Source organism: Mustela nivalis (assembly GCF_964662115.1).
Source record: "Mustela nivalis genome assembly, chromosome: X".
Taxonomy (NCBI): Eukaryota; Metazoa; Chordata; class Mammalia; order Carnivora; family Mustelidae; genus Mustela; species Mustela nivalis.
Genome location: NC_139040.1, coordinates 30,030,082 through 30,045,374, shown reverse-complemented (window position 1 = coordinate 30,045,374; position 15,293 = coordinate 30,030,082). Strand labels below are relative to the sequence as shown.

Sequence of the window (15,293 nt, the reverse complement as noted above, 5' to 3'; positions counted from 1 at the left end):
AAGATATAATGTTGCTCTGATCTGGGAAGAACAGAATAATCTAGAGGGATTTGCCATTTGCCAAGATAATTTAGAGCTTCACTGTGGATTCAGATGGCATCAGAATTTAAGAATAGTAATTTAAATAATGATATAATTTACATTTGGGGAGCGTATGGTTTCATTACTGTATCCTTTCTGCTACTGTGCAGAACATCGTTCTTTTAATTAAAATATTGGTTGCCTTTTTTGAACTAGAGTTTCCCTCTCTCAGAAATAGTTGTGAAGATGACAATTTCTGTTGCAATCAGCTATTTTGCATGATTCATGAAGAAGCGCTTTAAAAATAACTTTGTAATAAAGACAGAAAACTGTTTCTTCACGATTGTGATTCATCAAAATTATTTTTGAACATTTGGTAAATCCTGTTTCTGAAAACTTTTAAAATACATTAAAGCCCCTTCGGAGACTGTGTCTGGGCCTCCTTTATGGATTCCCCAAAAGCTTCACATAGTGGAGAGATGAGGCGGTGAGGTCAGCTGTGTGTTCTTGGCCCTTCCTCATCATTTCTCTTCCAAGAAGTTCAAAGAAGTCAAGGGATTATTTGGGGGGGGGGTTAAAGTAATGGCCAAGAGAAACAGCACGAGCCTACAAGCCCTTCCAACATGGCAGGTTCTGTGCTTCTGGGCCCAAGGGGTAAGCCGTGGGTGGGGTGTGGATTGAAAGGTTTCTCTCTTACCGGAGAAAAAGATGGGGTTGCCATGCTATTCCTTGCCTGCCACCATTCCAACAGAGTTAACAATGCCCCTTCTTCCTTCCTTCCTTCCTTTTTTTCTTTCAAGATTTTATTTATTCATTTGACAGACACAGAGAGAGGGAGCACAAGCAGGGGGAGTGGGAGAAGGAAAAGCAGGCTTCCTGCTGAGCAGGGAGCCCAATGCAGGGCTCCATCCCAGGACCAAGTGCCCCTCCTTTTGCTTTTTTTTTTTTTTTAAGATTTTTATTTATTTATTTTACAGAGATTACAAGTAGGCAGAGAGGCAGGCAGAGAGAGAGAAGAGGAAGGAGGCTCCCTGCTGAGCAGACAGCCTGATGTGGGGCTCGAACCCAGGACCCTGGGATTATGACCTGAGCCAAAGGCAGACGCTTAACGACTGAGCCACCCAGGCTCCCCAGCAATGCCATTTCTTAAGAAGAGACCTGTGAGGGGGCCACAGACATGTCTTCTTCAGGAAGGGGGAGAGAATACGGCAAGGGGTCGTTGGGGCCGCAGGCTAGATAGGGCATCTGTCCAGGTTCCCTTAGTTGGACTGAATTTCCTGCTTCGAGTTTGTGATTCCTATTTTGGGAACGGGCAAGACCCCATCCTGAGCTGTACAGCGCGAGTACCCGACAGCCATCTTCATTTCCCCCCACAGGCTATTACCTGTTTGTCCTAAAGTGAAGTGCTTTATTCTGCTACCTGGGTCGTGAGCAGAGCGATCATAAAGCATAGAGGTATTGGGAAGGAAATGTGCCCTCTGAGCATGCGTATGATCAACACCCTTTCTGGACACTAATAATGACGCCTAGAGTTTCCAGCCTCACCTGGAACTGCCTAAGGGTTCTGAAACTGACACTTCCACCAACGACAGCTAAGAAGTCCACTTCAATGACAGTTTGACTCCAGTGTTCTTTCATAGGATCTCAAGGCATCCTGACTCCCTACTGTTGTGATCCTTTTGTCTCCCTGCTTTCTTTTCCAGGGCTCCCCTAAACCCAGGCCCTTTCAGTCAGGATGTGACCTGGGGGCGGCCCAGGTCCTTTCTGTGTTGAAATGTGCCACCTAAGGGCTCCTGAGGGGCTCAGTTCATTAAGTGTCTGCCTTTGACTTAGGTCATGATCTCGGGGTCACAGGATCAAGCCCTGAATCGGGCTCCCTGCTCAGCAGGAAGTCTGCTTCTCCCTCTCCCTCTGCCCCTCCCCCCTGCTCATTCTGTCTTTCTCTTTCTCTCAAATAAATACATAAAACCTTAAAAAAAAAAAAAAGAAAAATGTCCCACCTAATTCTCTCCTCTCCAGGCAACGGTCCTGCTTCCTGATCACCAGCTCTCTGTTAAGGCCCCTCAACCTTAAAACATCCATGAATGCTGATTTATTCCCTCAGTGTCCTGATTCAGTCCTTTGAGGGGCAAGGGTAGAAGTTTCTCTAGGAAGTTCACAAATCCTTGAAATTGAAAAATGTTGTTTACGGAGTGGGGAGTATCCACAGAGTTCTTTTTTTTTTTTTAAGATTTTTATTTATTTATTTGATAGAGAGTGAGTGAGCATAAGCATGGGGGAGTGGCAGGCAGAGGGAGAAGCAGGCTCTCCGCTGAGCAGGGAGCCGGATATGGGACTCCATCCCAGGACCCTGGAATCATGACCTAAGCTGAAATCAGACACTTCATTGACTGAGCCACTCAGCCATCCCTACCCACAGGGTTCTTAAAATTCTCAAAGAGGTCTGTATCCCTGTAGACATTAAGAAATATTGCATTAAGGTTTATTTAGCTTCCATTTGAAGATTATATTTTAACAGCTCTATTGGAAATAATCCCTTAGCCTAAAGAAATGGCTCTATAAATGAAGAGGAGGCTTCACGGTACGGAATATATTATTTGGGAGAGGAGTTTGTGATACCTCACTACATTATATGGGTAATTACTTATTTTTCCTGCTCTCTCTATTTAATGACAGTGACAAAGGGATTTATGCCTTCTGTTTCACTCTGTGGTTATGGCCTTAATGGATTCTAAGATATAATGTCTCTAAACTCTTAACACAAATGTCAGAATGGGGATGGGGAAGCATTCAGTCCAATTTGGTTTGCATGCATTCATTTGGCACTGTGTAAAGTGCAGTGCTCGATGAGATAGGCTAGAAAGAGAAAGAAAATCCTATGAGATATGAACCCTCCAGAATCTGACAATCCCTGGGGGGGGGGTGGACAGATGCACACATACACACCTACATAATATTAATGTCAGACAGTGAGATGTGCTACTGTATAAGATGGGAGGCAAGAGGCATTGATGTTAACTAGAGAGCATCTAGAAAGCCTTCACTAAAAGTACAAATGAGTCTATCAATCCTCAAGCCCCTGGGCCCTCAACCTTCTCTCATTCCCTCTTCTGAATAACCACTCCTTCATCCTTTTTTTCTTAAACAGATTCAGTGATTAGGCCCATTCAACTGTAGTTTTTTTCTTTTTTCTTTTTTTTTAATTAGAGAGCAAGTGCAGGAGGAGGAGGAGGAGGAGGAGGAGGAGGAGGAGGAGGTGCAGAGGGAGGATAGAGAGAGAATCCCAAGCAGGATCCACACCCAGCCCACAGCCCAACCCAGGGCGGGATCCCCTGTCCCGAGATCATGACCTGAGGTAAAACCAAGAGCTGATGCTTAACTGACTGAGCCACCCAGGCACCCCCCCCCCCGCATTTTTTCTTTATTAGGAAATATTTCAGACCTAAAGAAGTTATATAAAATATTACGATAAATACCCACGTGCCCACTACTGGGCTTAAGAAATAAAGCATTTCAGATACAGTCGAAGCCCCCTGTGTACCCACACCCTAGAATTCTCTTTTATGGATACCCTCCACTTTTGACTGGCAGCTTTCAAAGAAGACCCTCACTGAGCCCCATCTTCTGGTATTCAGGCCTTCCCTTTGAGTGTGGGCAGGACTTAGTGACTTGCTTCTAATGACCATGACAAAAGTGATGGGATGTCACTTCTGCAATTAGGTTACAAAAGATCGCGACTTCCATCCTGCTGGCATTCTCTCTTGCCTTCTCACTTGCTCTGATCAAGCCCGCTGCCACGTGATGAGATGCTGTATGGGAGACCCACATGGCCAAAACTCAAGGGAGGCCTCTAGCCAACAGTTTAGTAGGAAACGAATCTTTAGTTCAACAGCCTATGCAAAACTGAATCCTCCCCAAGAACGATGTGAATGAACTTGGAAACAGATGGTCTACCATAGAGCCTACAGATGCTACATTTATGTGGTTCATTCCCATGCATGCCTATACCCACACTCACTTATAATATATATAATACTATATATTATATACATATATGATGCATATATGTGTACACACACACACACACCATTGATCATTGTGCTTTCTGCAGCAGTATGTGTCTGAACGTGTAATGTGCATAAGAATTACCTGTTCAGGGAGGAGGGCCTGAGGTTCTGTATTTCCACAAAGCTTTCAAGTGCTGCTGATGCAACATACAGTGTATGGAAAGATTGCACTGGGTGTCATTTACCTAAAAAGAAATCTGTCCACACTCACGTTTCTAAGTTGAATGAATGTTGGCAAATATATGTGTAGAATTTAGGATAAAAGTCAGTTGTCAGTGGCTATCACTTTTTGAGTGATGAAATTTGGAGTCAGCATCAGCGTTGAGAAAATGTCCCTGGGCAAAACAAAAACCCTAAAAAGAGCAAAGAACAGATTCTCCCCCCCCCCCCATCCTTCTCCTTCCTCCCAACTGCAGGGCAAAATAAGAGAAAATTAACAATGATACAACATCAACATGCACTGGTGACTTTCTAAATCTACGAAAATAGTCTTCCTTAGGTGCATACTGTATCTCAATAAGGAGAAAAGAAAATACATTTTTTTTTTCGTAATTTGGAATCCTGTGTATCTGATGGCTTCCACCCCTGATCACACCAGCCTTGTCTCTGTTATCCAGTTGCACAAACTCTTACCTCTTCCCCCGGCTTCTCTCCTCTCTGTCTTTCTCTCTCTCTCTCTTTCTTTCTTTCCTTTCTTCTTTTTAGAAAATCCACTCTGAGATTTAAATGCAGCTTAGCTGTATTTAAAACTGTGTATTTTAAACTGTGCAGTTTCCACTTCGGACCAAGACAGGGACTGGTCTTGCCCTCTCACTTGAAACAACCAAAAACCCGGACAAAACACACAAGCTCTACCTGACTTGGTTCCCTGATCTCTCTGACTGGTGTCCTCAGCTCAGGGAGTCTGCTAGGCTCTGCCTCAGCTCCCCTTCCTATCCTGGAAACTTTCTGAAGGCAGGAAGTTGGGCCAAATCTTCTACCTTGAGACACTGAAAAATAAGGGCAAATTCCACCTAAAGCAAGTCAGGAGGAAATAATAAAGATCAGAGTGGAAATTAATGGGAGAGAGAATAGAAAAACAATGGAGAAAAATCAATGAAACCAAAATCTGTTTCTTTTGTCAGCAAAATTGACAAACCTTTCATTAGGTTGACCAAGAAAAGAAGAGAAGATTCAAATTTCTAGAATCAGAAATGAACTTACATAAATATAAAGGAGTGCTATGGATAATTATATGCCAACAAATTAGATAAGTGAAATGGATACATTCCCAGAGAAACGCTAACTACTGAAACTGACTCAAGAAGAAAATAATAATTTGAATAGATGTATTGTAAATGAAGAGATTAAATTAGTATTTTTTTTAAAAAAAACCTCTCCGTGAAGGAAAAACCCCAAGTTCAGTTGGTTTATTACTGAATTATAAGAACATTCAAAGAACTAATACTAACTATTCACAGACTTGTCCAAAAATGGAAAAGGATCGAACCCTTTCCAATTCATTCTGAGGCCTGCTATTACCCTGATTATCTTAATACCAAAACCAGAGACATCACAAGAAAACTAGATGTCATTATCTATTATGAATATGGGTACAAGAATCTGCAACAAAATAGTAGCAAACTGAATCTAACAGCATATGAAAAGAATTATGCACCATGAAAAGTGGGATTTAGCCTAGGACTAAAAGGTTGGTTTAACATCTGAAAATCAATTAATGTAATGCATCATAGCAGCTGAATAAAAAACAAAATCACATGATCATCTCAATAGATGCAAAAAAAGAAAAAAAAAAGCATATGACGAAATCCAGCACCCTTTCATGACAAAAATACCCAACAAACTAGGAATAGAAGGGAACAAAGGACATCTACAGAAGACCCACAGCTAACATCCTACTTAATGATGAAAGAATAGATGCTTTATCCTTAAGATTAGGAACAGAACAAAACGTCTGCAGCTCAGCATTTTACTGGGGTTCTACTGGGGCACTTAGGCAGGAAAAGGAAATGAGAGGCTTCCAGATTGGAAAAGAAAAAGTAAAATTATCTCTCTTTGCAGAAGACATGATCTTGTATGTAGAAAATTTTAAGGAATACACACACACACACACACACACACACACACTGGTACAGCTAATAAATAGTTCAGGAAGGGGACACCTGGGCAGCTCAGTCGGTTAAGCATCTGCCTTTGGCTCAGGTCGTGATCCCAGGGTCCTGGGAGTGAGTCCTGCATCGGGCTCTCTGCTCAGCGGGGAGCCTGCTTCTCCTTCTGCCCTCCCCCCCCCCCCCCGCTCATGTTCCCTCTCTTTCTCTCTCTCTCTCTCTCAAATAAATAAATAAAATCTTTTTTAAAAATTCCATTTACAATAGCATCAAAAAGAATAAAATATTTAACAATAAAATTAAGAAAAGGAGCATAACACTTATATGCTCTGAACAAGTTCAGACACTGTTGAAAGAAATGAATGACCTAAGTGGGAACACATCCCATGCTCATGGATGGGAAGATTTAATATTGTGAAAATAGCAATGCTTCCCAAATTGAGCTATAGTTATAATGCAATCCCTAGAAGAATCTCATCTGACTTCATTTTAGAAATTGGCAAGCTGATTCTAAAATTCATATGGAGTTGCCTGTGACCCAGAATAGCCACAACATTCTTGAAAAAGAAGAACAAAGTAGGAGGATTCACACTTCCCAATTTTAAAATTTACTACAAAGCAATGACAATCAAGACAGTATGGTAATGGCATGAGGATAGACATATAAGTCAATGGAATAAAATGGAGATTCCAGAAATAAAACCATGTGTCTACAGTCAACTGATTTTTGACAAGATTGCCAAGATCATTCAATGGTGAAAGAATAGTCTTTTCAAAAATAGTGCTGAGACAGCTGGATAACCGCATATAAAAGGATGAAGTTGGACCATGCTCCACACCATATGCAAACATCAACTCAAAATGGATTTAAAAACATAAGTATGAAAGCGAAAACTATGAAACTCTTGGGGTGCCTGGGTGGCTAAGTTGGTTAAGCATCTGCCTTCAGCTCAGGTCCTGATCCCGGGGTCCTGGGATTGAGCCCCACATTGGGCTCCCTGCTCAGTGTGGAGCTTGCTTCTCCATCTGCCTCTCCTTCCACTTGTGATCTCTCTCCCTCTCTCTCTCAAATACTTAAATAAAATCTTTTTAAAAAAACTATAAAACTCTTAAGAAAGCATAGGGGTAAATCTTCATAACCTCAGATTCGGCAAAGGATTTATTTATTTATTTATTTTGAGAGGGAGAGAGAGGTAAAGGAAGGGGGAGGAACCGAAGAAGAGAAAGACTCTTAAGCAGGCTCCACACCCAGTACCAAGCCTGACATGGGGCTTGATCTCCTGGCCCTGAGATCATGACCTGAGCCAAAACCAAAAGTCAGACATCCCAGCGACCAAGTCACCCAGGCACCCTGGCCAAAGATTTTTCTTTATTACACCAAAAGGGTAAGCAACAAAAGGCAAAAATAAATCGGACCTCATCAGAATTAAATACTTCTGTGCTTACTCATCAAAGCACAAGGAGAACCCACAGAATGGGAAAAAAATATATGGAAGTCATTAATCTTACAAGGGAGTTGTATCTAAACTATATAAAGAATTCTTATAACTCAATACAAATAGAAATAACCCAATTGAAAAGTGGATAGAGGCTATGAAAAGAGATTTCCCTAGGGAAGAGATACAAATGGCCAGTCAGCACATGAAAACTTGCTCAATGTCATCAGAGAAATGCCAATCAAAACCACCATGAACTCCATGCCACTTTATACCCACTAGAATGGCTATAATTAAAAAAAAGTCAGATAATAACAAGTACTGGCAAGGATGTGGAGAAATCGGAACGCTTGTACGTTGTTGGTGGGTATTTAAAATAATGCAGCCACTTTGAAAAACAGTCTGGTAGTTCCTGAAAAATTTAAACATAGAGTTACCATATGGACCAGCAATTCTCCTCCAAGGTATAGAAAGGAAAATATATATTCACAAAAAATCTCGTACGTGGCAACATTATTCATAATAACCAAAAGGTGAAAACAACCCAAACGTCCGTTGCCTGAAGAATGTAGAAATGAAATGTGCTATATCCACAGAACAGAATATTATTTGGTCATGAAAAGGAATGAAGTATATACAACGTGAATGAATCTTAAAAACATACTGAGTGAAAGAAGCCAGTTACAAAAGACCACGTGTTACATGATCCCACTTATTTGAAATGTCTAGAATAGGGAAGCCTATAGACAGATGGTAGGTTAATGCTTGTTTAAGGGCTGGAGGGAATATGGAATAGGCAGCTAAAGGTATGGGGTGTCTTTTTGAGGCGATGAAAATGTTCTAAAATTGGTGAAGCTTGCACATATCTGTGATACGCTCAAAGACATTGAACCGTAAACTTTAAACCGGTGAATTGCATGGTATGTCAATTACATCTCAGCAGAACTATTAAAAAGAAGCTGAGGCATTCATAGGGCTTGCCTTGTTTGTTTTCTCTCTGGGATCACCGTCCTTTGTTGCCTAATGCCTACTGTCTTGAAAACTGCTGCTTCATACTGTCCTTTTTTTTTTTTTTTTTTATCTCCAGTTGTTTCACCCAGGGGGTTAAAGACAAATCCTTAGCCAGAAGTAGCAGTTTATTTTTTTAACTGGGGAAACTGAGGCCAAAAGCAGCTGACTGGCTTGCCAAAGTTCGTGCTGGTTAGTGACAGAGTCAGGACCACAACTAAGACTTCCTGATATCTAATCCAGAGTTGAGACAGCTTGGTCTGTCCAGCTTCTGGGGCAACCTGATGGTAGAATTTTAATTAACCAGTCATAGACAAAGCAAAGGCTTTGTCTCCGCTCTCTACCTTTCCCTCGATCAGCAAGCATTTATTGCACACCTATGTGCAGAGCTCGTTTGGGAGACATTCCTGGGGACGGAGAAGCAGGTGCCATCATCTCTGGCACCAAGGGGCTCCTCATCTGTTTGGGAGAAAAGGCGGTGCGCAAAACATCTCTGACTCGTGTGTGATCACCTGTCGAATGTCTCATTCAGGTGTGCAGCCAAGACCATCGGGAGGGGTCACAGCGAGTGGGCTTTTCTCAGGAAAGGTTTCCAAGGAGAGGAAGAATTTGGGTTTCAAAAGATAGGCAGCATCCCCTGACTGGGTTGGGGCACTGAAGGCAGGACACTGTCTCCACAGGGTGTGTGTTAAAACGAATACAAGGCCTCAGAAGTTCCTTGGTTGTAAGAAGAGCCCGAGTCTTGGAGGGGGCAAAGCACTGGGATATTGTGCTGATCACAGGACAGATTTGATGGGAACCTGTGATGAGCACCACGACTAACGAGGCAGCCCCTTTGCCTATTGCAAAATCAAATGCTTCCAGGCAGACAGTTTTTTTTTCTTTCTAGGAAAACAAGTGTCTTCCCAGGTCATGAAAAGCCGGGCTGTCCACTTGAAGTTATGGGACAAATATTCCAGACCCTTCACTGAGCCTGTATTGAACACCTACTATAAACTGGGAATTGTGCTAGTGGCTGGGGATTCACAGGGGCCTAAGTCTTGTACTTGCCCTAGTTCATGGTCTGGAGAGGAAGACACTTGCATGATAGATTTCTTTAGGGAAAGGTGCTCTCCTTTCCTGCCCGATTCCCCCCGTTGGTCAATGGAAGCGGTCAAGTCCTTCCCCTCTGCAGACCTGACTCCAGGGTCAGAGTTGGACAGGAAGAAGGACCCAGGGCCATGACAACTGGGAGAGGTTTCCCTTCAATTTCAGTCCACTCCCTGAAGACCCATCTGGAGCTCTCCTTTATAGCCTGGGCCCCAAAGTCACTACCTCCAGGCAGCCTCCTTTCCTGTGTCTGCTCCCCGCCCCACCCCACCACCCCCACAGCCTCTCCAGAATGACAATGACCTGTGTGGACTGTGTTTAGGCCCCTGTAAGCACAGGCCATGAGGCAGGGGGTATGGCCGCAACAACTTCAAGCTTGTAACAGTCATGGGGACTTTGCATAGGTGGGTGTTAGACAAATGTTTGTTGACTGAATCCCAGGAGTTTTGGAATGACTGTCCTCTCAACGGCGTTTCTCTTCTACCCGCCTAGGGCTTGACTGTTTACCAAGGGCCTTATCCCCTCCCCGTTTCTGTCTTGGGATCCTCTCCACGCCTCCTGTGACGTCTCTGCTCCTGGGGCCCGGGGAGATGCTCCAGGTGCTGGGATGCCAGGTGGCGAGGGGCCGAAACCTGCAGGTGAGAGCCTGCCCGGGCCCTGCACAGAGACTGACTCGGCCTGTCCCTGGCCTCCTAGTCCCGCTGTGTCACAGCCAGACTGGCCTGTGGGTGCTCCCCACACGGAGGGGGGGGAGCGGGGGGGCATGCGCCTGCAGGAGCCTCAAGCCCTCTGGTGACGGGCCTGGAGCCCAGCCCCTCCTGCTGCTGGCGGAAGCCAGGGGACACAAGGGGACCTTCAGGAGGGCCGGCCTCTCAGGACTGGACCTCGCCTTTAGGTGCTGGGTTTCCCGTAAAGTGTAAATTCACCTTCATTCATTTTATCCCCCACCTTCTGGTTTTATAATTTGGAGAATTGTACTCCTCCCCCCCCCCCCCCCCGCAAAACCTGCCCAAGAAAGGGAGCCTTAACAGTACAAGTGCATAGAAAAATACAAACAAACCCATGCGTCTTGGTTGACAGTTAAGTCTGATAACACTCGGCTTAGCAATTACAGAGCCGTCATGCTCCCTGCTGAGCAAACAGAGTTTTGGGGAAAATCCGTAACAGCTGTAAGCACATTACGGCATCAGAAACCCAACTTACCAAAAAGATTCGCGAGAGAGTGGCTAGTCACAGTTTGAAGGCATACTTACTTTAGAAGAGACTCATAAAGCTCCTGAATTTGAGTGAGTATGCATTCATATGTTCTAGTCCCCAGGGTTTTCAGAGAGTTTAGAGAAAGTGACTTGTTCTATCCTGTGGCTAATTAGTGGCCAAGCCTTGTACTTAGGCTCATTCTTTCTGAGCCCTGGACTCTTCATCTGAGCCTCCCTGGGATAGAAGGCTTTGCTTCCAGGCTACTCATTAAACACTAAGTAGAAAGAAAGGAAAAAATGTCTTAAAGCTCAGGGGTGTGAAGACATCCTACGCTGACAACCAACTAAAAACTCAGATAAAATACTTCTGAAATGATTATATGCTGCAAAGCAGTCGGTGGGGAAACAGGACTTGAATTCCTTAAAAGGGATTTACAGTAAAGATCTAGAAACTCATCTAATGGCCTGTTCTAGAGGTGCGAGCAAGAGATGTCTGGGTAGAATGCCAGAGTCCTGATCGGATTCCTTCTGGCTCTCAGACCTGGTACAAATCATTGCCCCTTCCTCAGCCTCTATTACTCATCTTAAATGAAAAAAAAAAAAAATGATGCTAACATCTAAATTGCTCCCAAAGAGTGAACTAAGGTCATCTAATCAGTCCCCACATCTGCTCCATTTTGTTTCAAATGTCCCTTGAGCCCTCATTTCTCCCTCGCCTCACTGTCCTTCCTTTAGTTCATCTTTCTACCTGGTCTCTCCCAGGCTGGGCTTTGTCATTCCGCTCTCCTCCACGTTGCAGCCGAAGATCTTTCTAAACAGCAAAGCCAGTCACATCACAATTCTGCTTTAAACCCTTCAACAGCATCTTCTTCCTCTCGGGATAAAATCCCAAGTCCTTACTCTGGTCTACACAGCCCTTCATGGCCTGGCATCTGCCCACCTCTCTAGACTCCTACTACTTGTCTCACTCAGATGCTAGCTCCAGCCATGACACACTAGCTGCGGTTCCCTAGCGAGCCAGCCTTTCTCACCTCTGCAGTTTGCAGTGGCTTTTTCCTCTATCTCAAATGCTCAGCCCCTTCCAGCGCACCTTTCCTCCCCCTAACCCCGTAATCCTGCGAATCCTTGGTCCATGTTACTCACCTGGAAGCCCTCCCCTGATCTGAACTCACCTTCTCTGTGCCCCCCATCAGCACCCCATGCTGTCTTCTTAGCACTCATATCCTGATTAAGACCACCTTTTCCCATGGTAGTCCCGCTCAGTTCTGCGCGACTGCCTTACCCATCATGTTTCCAGTGGAGCCTGTTGAATGAATGATGAATGTTTAAATGCTTTGTAAATTGCAACTTGCTACACAAGTGTTAATTATTGTGTAATATTACTGTGTTTGGGTTGGTGGTGTAATAATGTTGGCTTACTCACCCATTTGATAATAACGAAGATCACATTTCACTTACATCATTCTGGTTCCTTCTTAAACACAATGAAGGTTACCACTTACTGAGTATTTAGTCTGGGCTAGGTTCAGGGGTAATATTTGAGACATACGATCTCATTTACACATCATCAAAGCAATATTACAAGCTAGGTTCTATGCTAAGCATCATCCCCATTTTTCAGATGGAAGAACTAAGGCAGGCTCAAAGAGGTTAAGTAGCTTGCACAACATCAAATAAGTCGATTGTGAATCCAGTTTCTTCAAGGTCCAAACCCGACTTCTAGTTGCACTGGGATGGGTCAATCAGTTATGCATCTGCCTTTGGCTCAGGTCATGATCTCTAGGGGTCCTGGAGTCTGGCTCTCTGCTCACTGGGGGGTCTGCTTCTCTCTCTCTCATTCTCCCTCTGAGTTCTCTGTCCTTCTCAAATAAATAAATAAAAATCTAAAAAAAAAAAAAAACCTGAATTCTGACATCTCCCAGTTTTCCCAAGGTTGTCAGATAAGGACACTATCAGCTGTGAAAAGCAACCCACAGAATGGGGGAAATGGGAGAAAAAAAATTGCAAGGCACATGTCTAATGAGGGATTAATACCCAGAATATAGAGAGAAGTCTTAAAACTCAACAACAAAACTATAATAAACAGCCCGATCTAAAAAAAATGGCCAAAAGACTCGAACAGACATTTCGCCAAAGAAGACATACAAATGGCCAGTAAGCAAATTAAGAAAAAAAAAAAGCTCAAATCACTCATCATCAGGGAGATGCAAATCAAAACCACAGTGAGATGTCACCTCACACCCATTAGGATGGCTCTGATGAAAAGAAAACAACAGAAAATGACAAGTGTGGACAAGGCTATGGGGCAATCGAAACACTTATGGATTGCTGGTAGGAATGTAACATGGTGAAGCCACTGCGGAAAACGATATAGTGGTTCCTTGAGTGAAAAATAGAATTGCCAGCCAGTCACCATATAATCCCATAGTTCTTCTGGGTATGGAGCCCAAGAAGTGAAAGCAGGGTCTAAAAAAGAGCTTTGTATACTCATGTTTATAGCAGTATTATTTGCAATAGTCAAAATGTGGAAGCAACCCAGCCGTCCATTGACTGATGAATGAACAAGCAAGAGAGCAAGATGTATGTACCTATAGGGGACTATTACACAGCCTTTAAAAGCAAAGAAATTCTGACACATGCTATGGCATGAATATTGAGGACATTTTATGGAGTGAAGTAAGCCGGCCACAAAAAGCAAATCCCATGTGGTTGCACTTATTTGAAGTGACTAAGAGTTGCCAGAGTCATAAAGACAGAAAGTAGAATAGCTGGAGAAAGAGGGGAATGGAGAGTTGCGGTTCAGCGGGTGCGGGGTTTTGGTTTTGCAAGATGAAGAATGTTCTGGAGGTGGGTGATGGTACTGGTGGCACAATGATGCGAATATACTTAATACCACCAAACTAGACACTTAATATGGTTAAAATGGTCAATTTTATGTTTTGTATATTTCACCACAATTTATGACAGATATTAACCAGGCTTGCCAAAGTTCTCAGGTTAATTTCCTTCTGATGGATGTTTGCTGTTTTCCCTCCAGATAACCTGCCCTTTATTTCTTTTTCCTCCTAAGACCAGACAGCTCTTGGCCAGGAACTCTAGGGCCCCCACACTGGCCAGTACCCCTATAGAGGGCAGGGCCCAGCCCCGGGCCTTTAGCTCACTCTCCTGGAAAGAAAGCACTTCTACTCCGAAGGCAGTCGGTACATACTTTACCCACAACAGTTGACAGATGACTGTGGATTCCTTCTGTTCCCAGGAATCACATCGGGACTAACTGTACTGTGCATTTGCCATTACTGGTAGCTAATCCCGACAGTGACGCTGGACATCGTTATTAATAGGCGAAGGACACACCAAGAGAGAGGGGAAGTGGCTGGGGCTGAGTCACACAGCAAAGCTAGGACTCAGAGCTCCCAGTCTCTAACCTCACCCTGGGCTTTGTCCCACACACCTGGCAGTTCCAGAGACTTGCTCCTTTTTGTCCCCTGGCCAGCCTACAACTCTGAGTAGGTCTGATCTGTCTTGCTGAGAAATGAAGCAAAATCTTCCTTGAGATGATAGCTTCTGATATTTTTATTTCTACTGGTTGGCAGGAAACCAGAGACCACACTACTTGCCAAATGATGTTCAACATATCATTGAAAGTCTCGGGGCATGGTGGGGGGGAGTCTCTGGACCCTCAGTTTTCCCTTCAGTAAAAAGTAGACAAGAATTATTGATATTCACCGTCCAGAGAAACTAAGGGTGAGCTAGAGAGAGAAGGATTGGGGTGTACTTATCCAATCTATTCTGCATTATCCTTTACATGAGTGAACCCCAAATCTAACTAAGCATCAAAATCACATGGGTAGCCCTTAAAAATAGAAATCCCTGGGCCTTGACCAGCCCAGCTTCCTTGAATATCTCCCTTTCCCTAGCCAGGTGGCCTCTGATGTGAAGGGAACCCCCTCGAGTTGAGAAGTGAGGTGGTCTTTAACTTCTCTAGTTAAATCCTCTCCAGCCTGGCTTAAAGGCACCTTCACTATGAGATGGGAAGCAGTGCCGTCTGTCTCCTTTGAGCTCTCGCTTGGACTTGCTGTTCCCCCAATTTTGGCACTTCTCACATACTGCCTGTTATTTTTACCTAACTATTTCAAATCCTTGCCTCTTGTTTCCTCAGTTAGCTACTGGAGGATAAGAATGGTGCCATACCCTTCTATTATTGCCCACAAATGCCAGCTCCGTTAGCACATAGTATATGTTCAATAAACATTTGTTGAATTGCAAATCATGTAAGAAACCTGAAATAACTTCTAACTTATTTGGGGAGATGTTCTGTGTTCCTTGGAAGTTTTCTGCTCACGTGGAAAGAACGTTAGACAGAGGCAG

At 43.8% G+C, this 15,293-nt stretch overlaps 1 protein-coding gene across 1 annotated transcript in view; it reads left to right on the top strand.

The window, feature by feature from the left end:
* LOC309855868 (uncharacterized protein) overlaps positions 1-15,293 on the top strand; it is a gene marked incomplete at its 5' end in the record, with an annotated part of 86,830 nt that overhangs the window by 68,751 nt on the left and 2,786 nt on the right. Inside the window, one exon of the mRNA XM_082716508.1 lies at positions 10,222-10,367. The remainder of the gene's footprint in view (positions 1-10,221; positions 10,368-15,293) is intronic.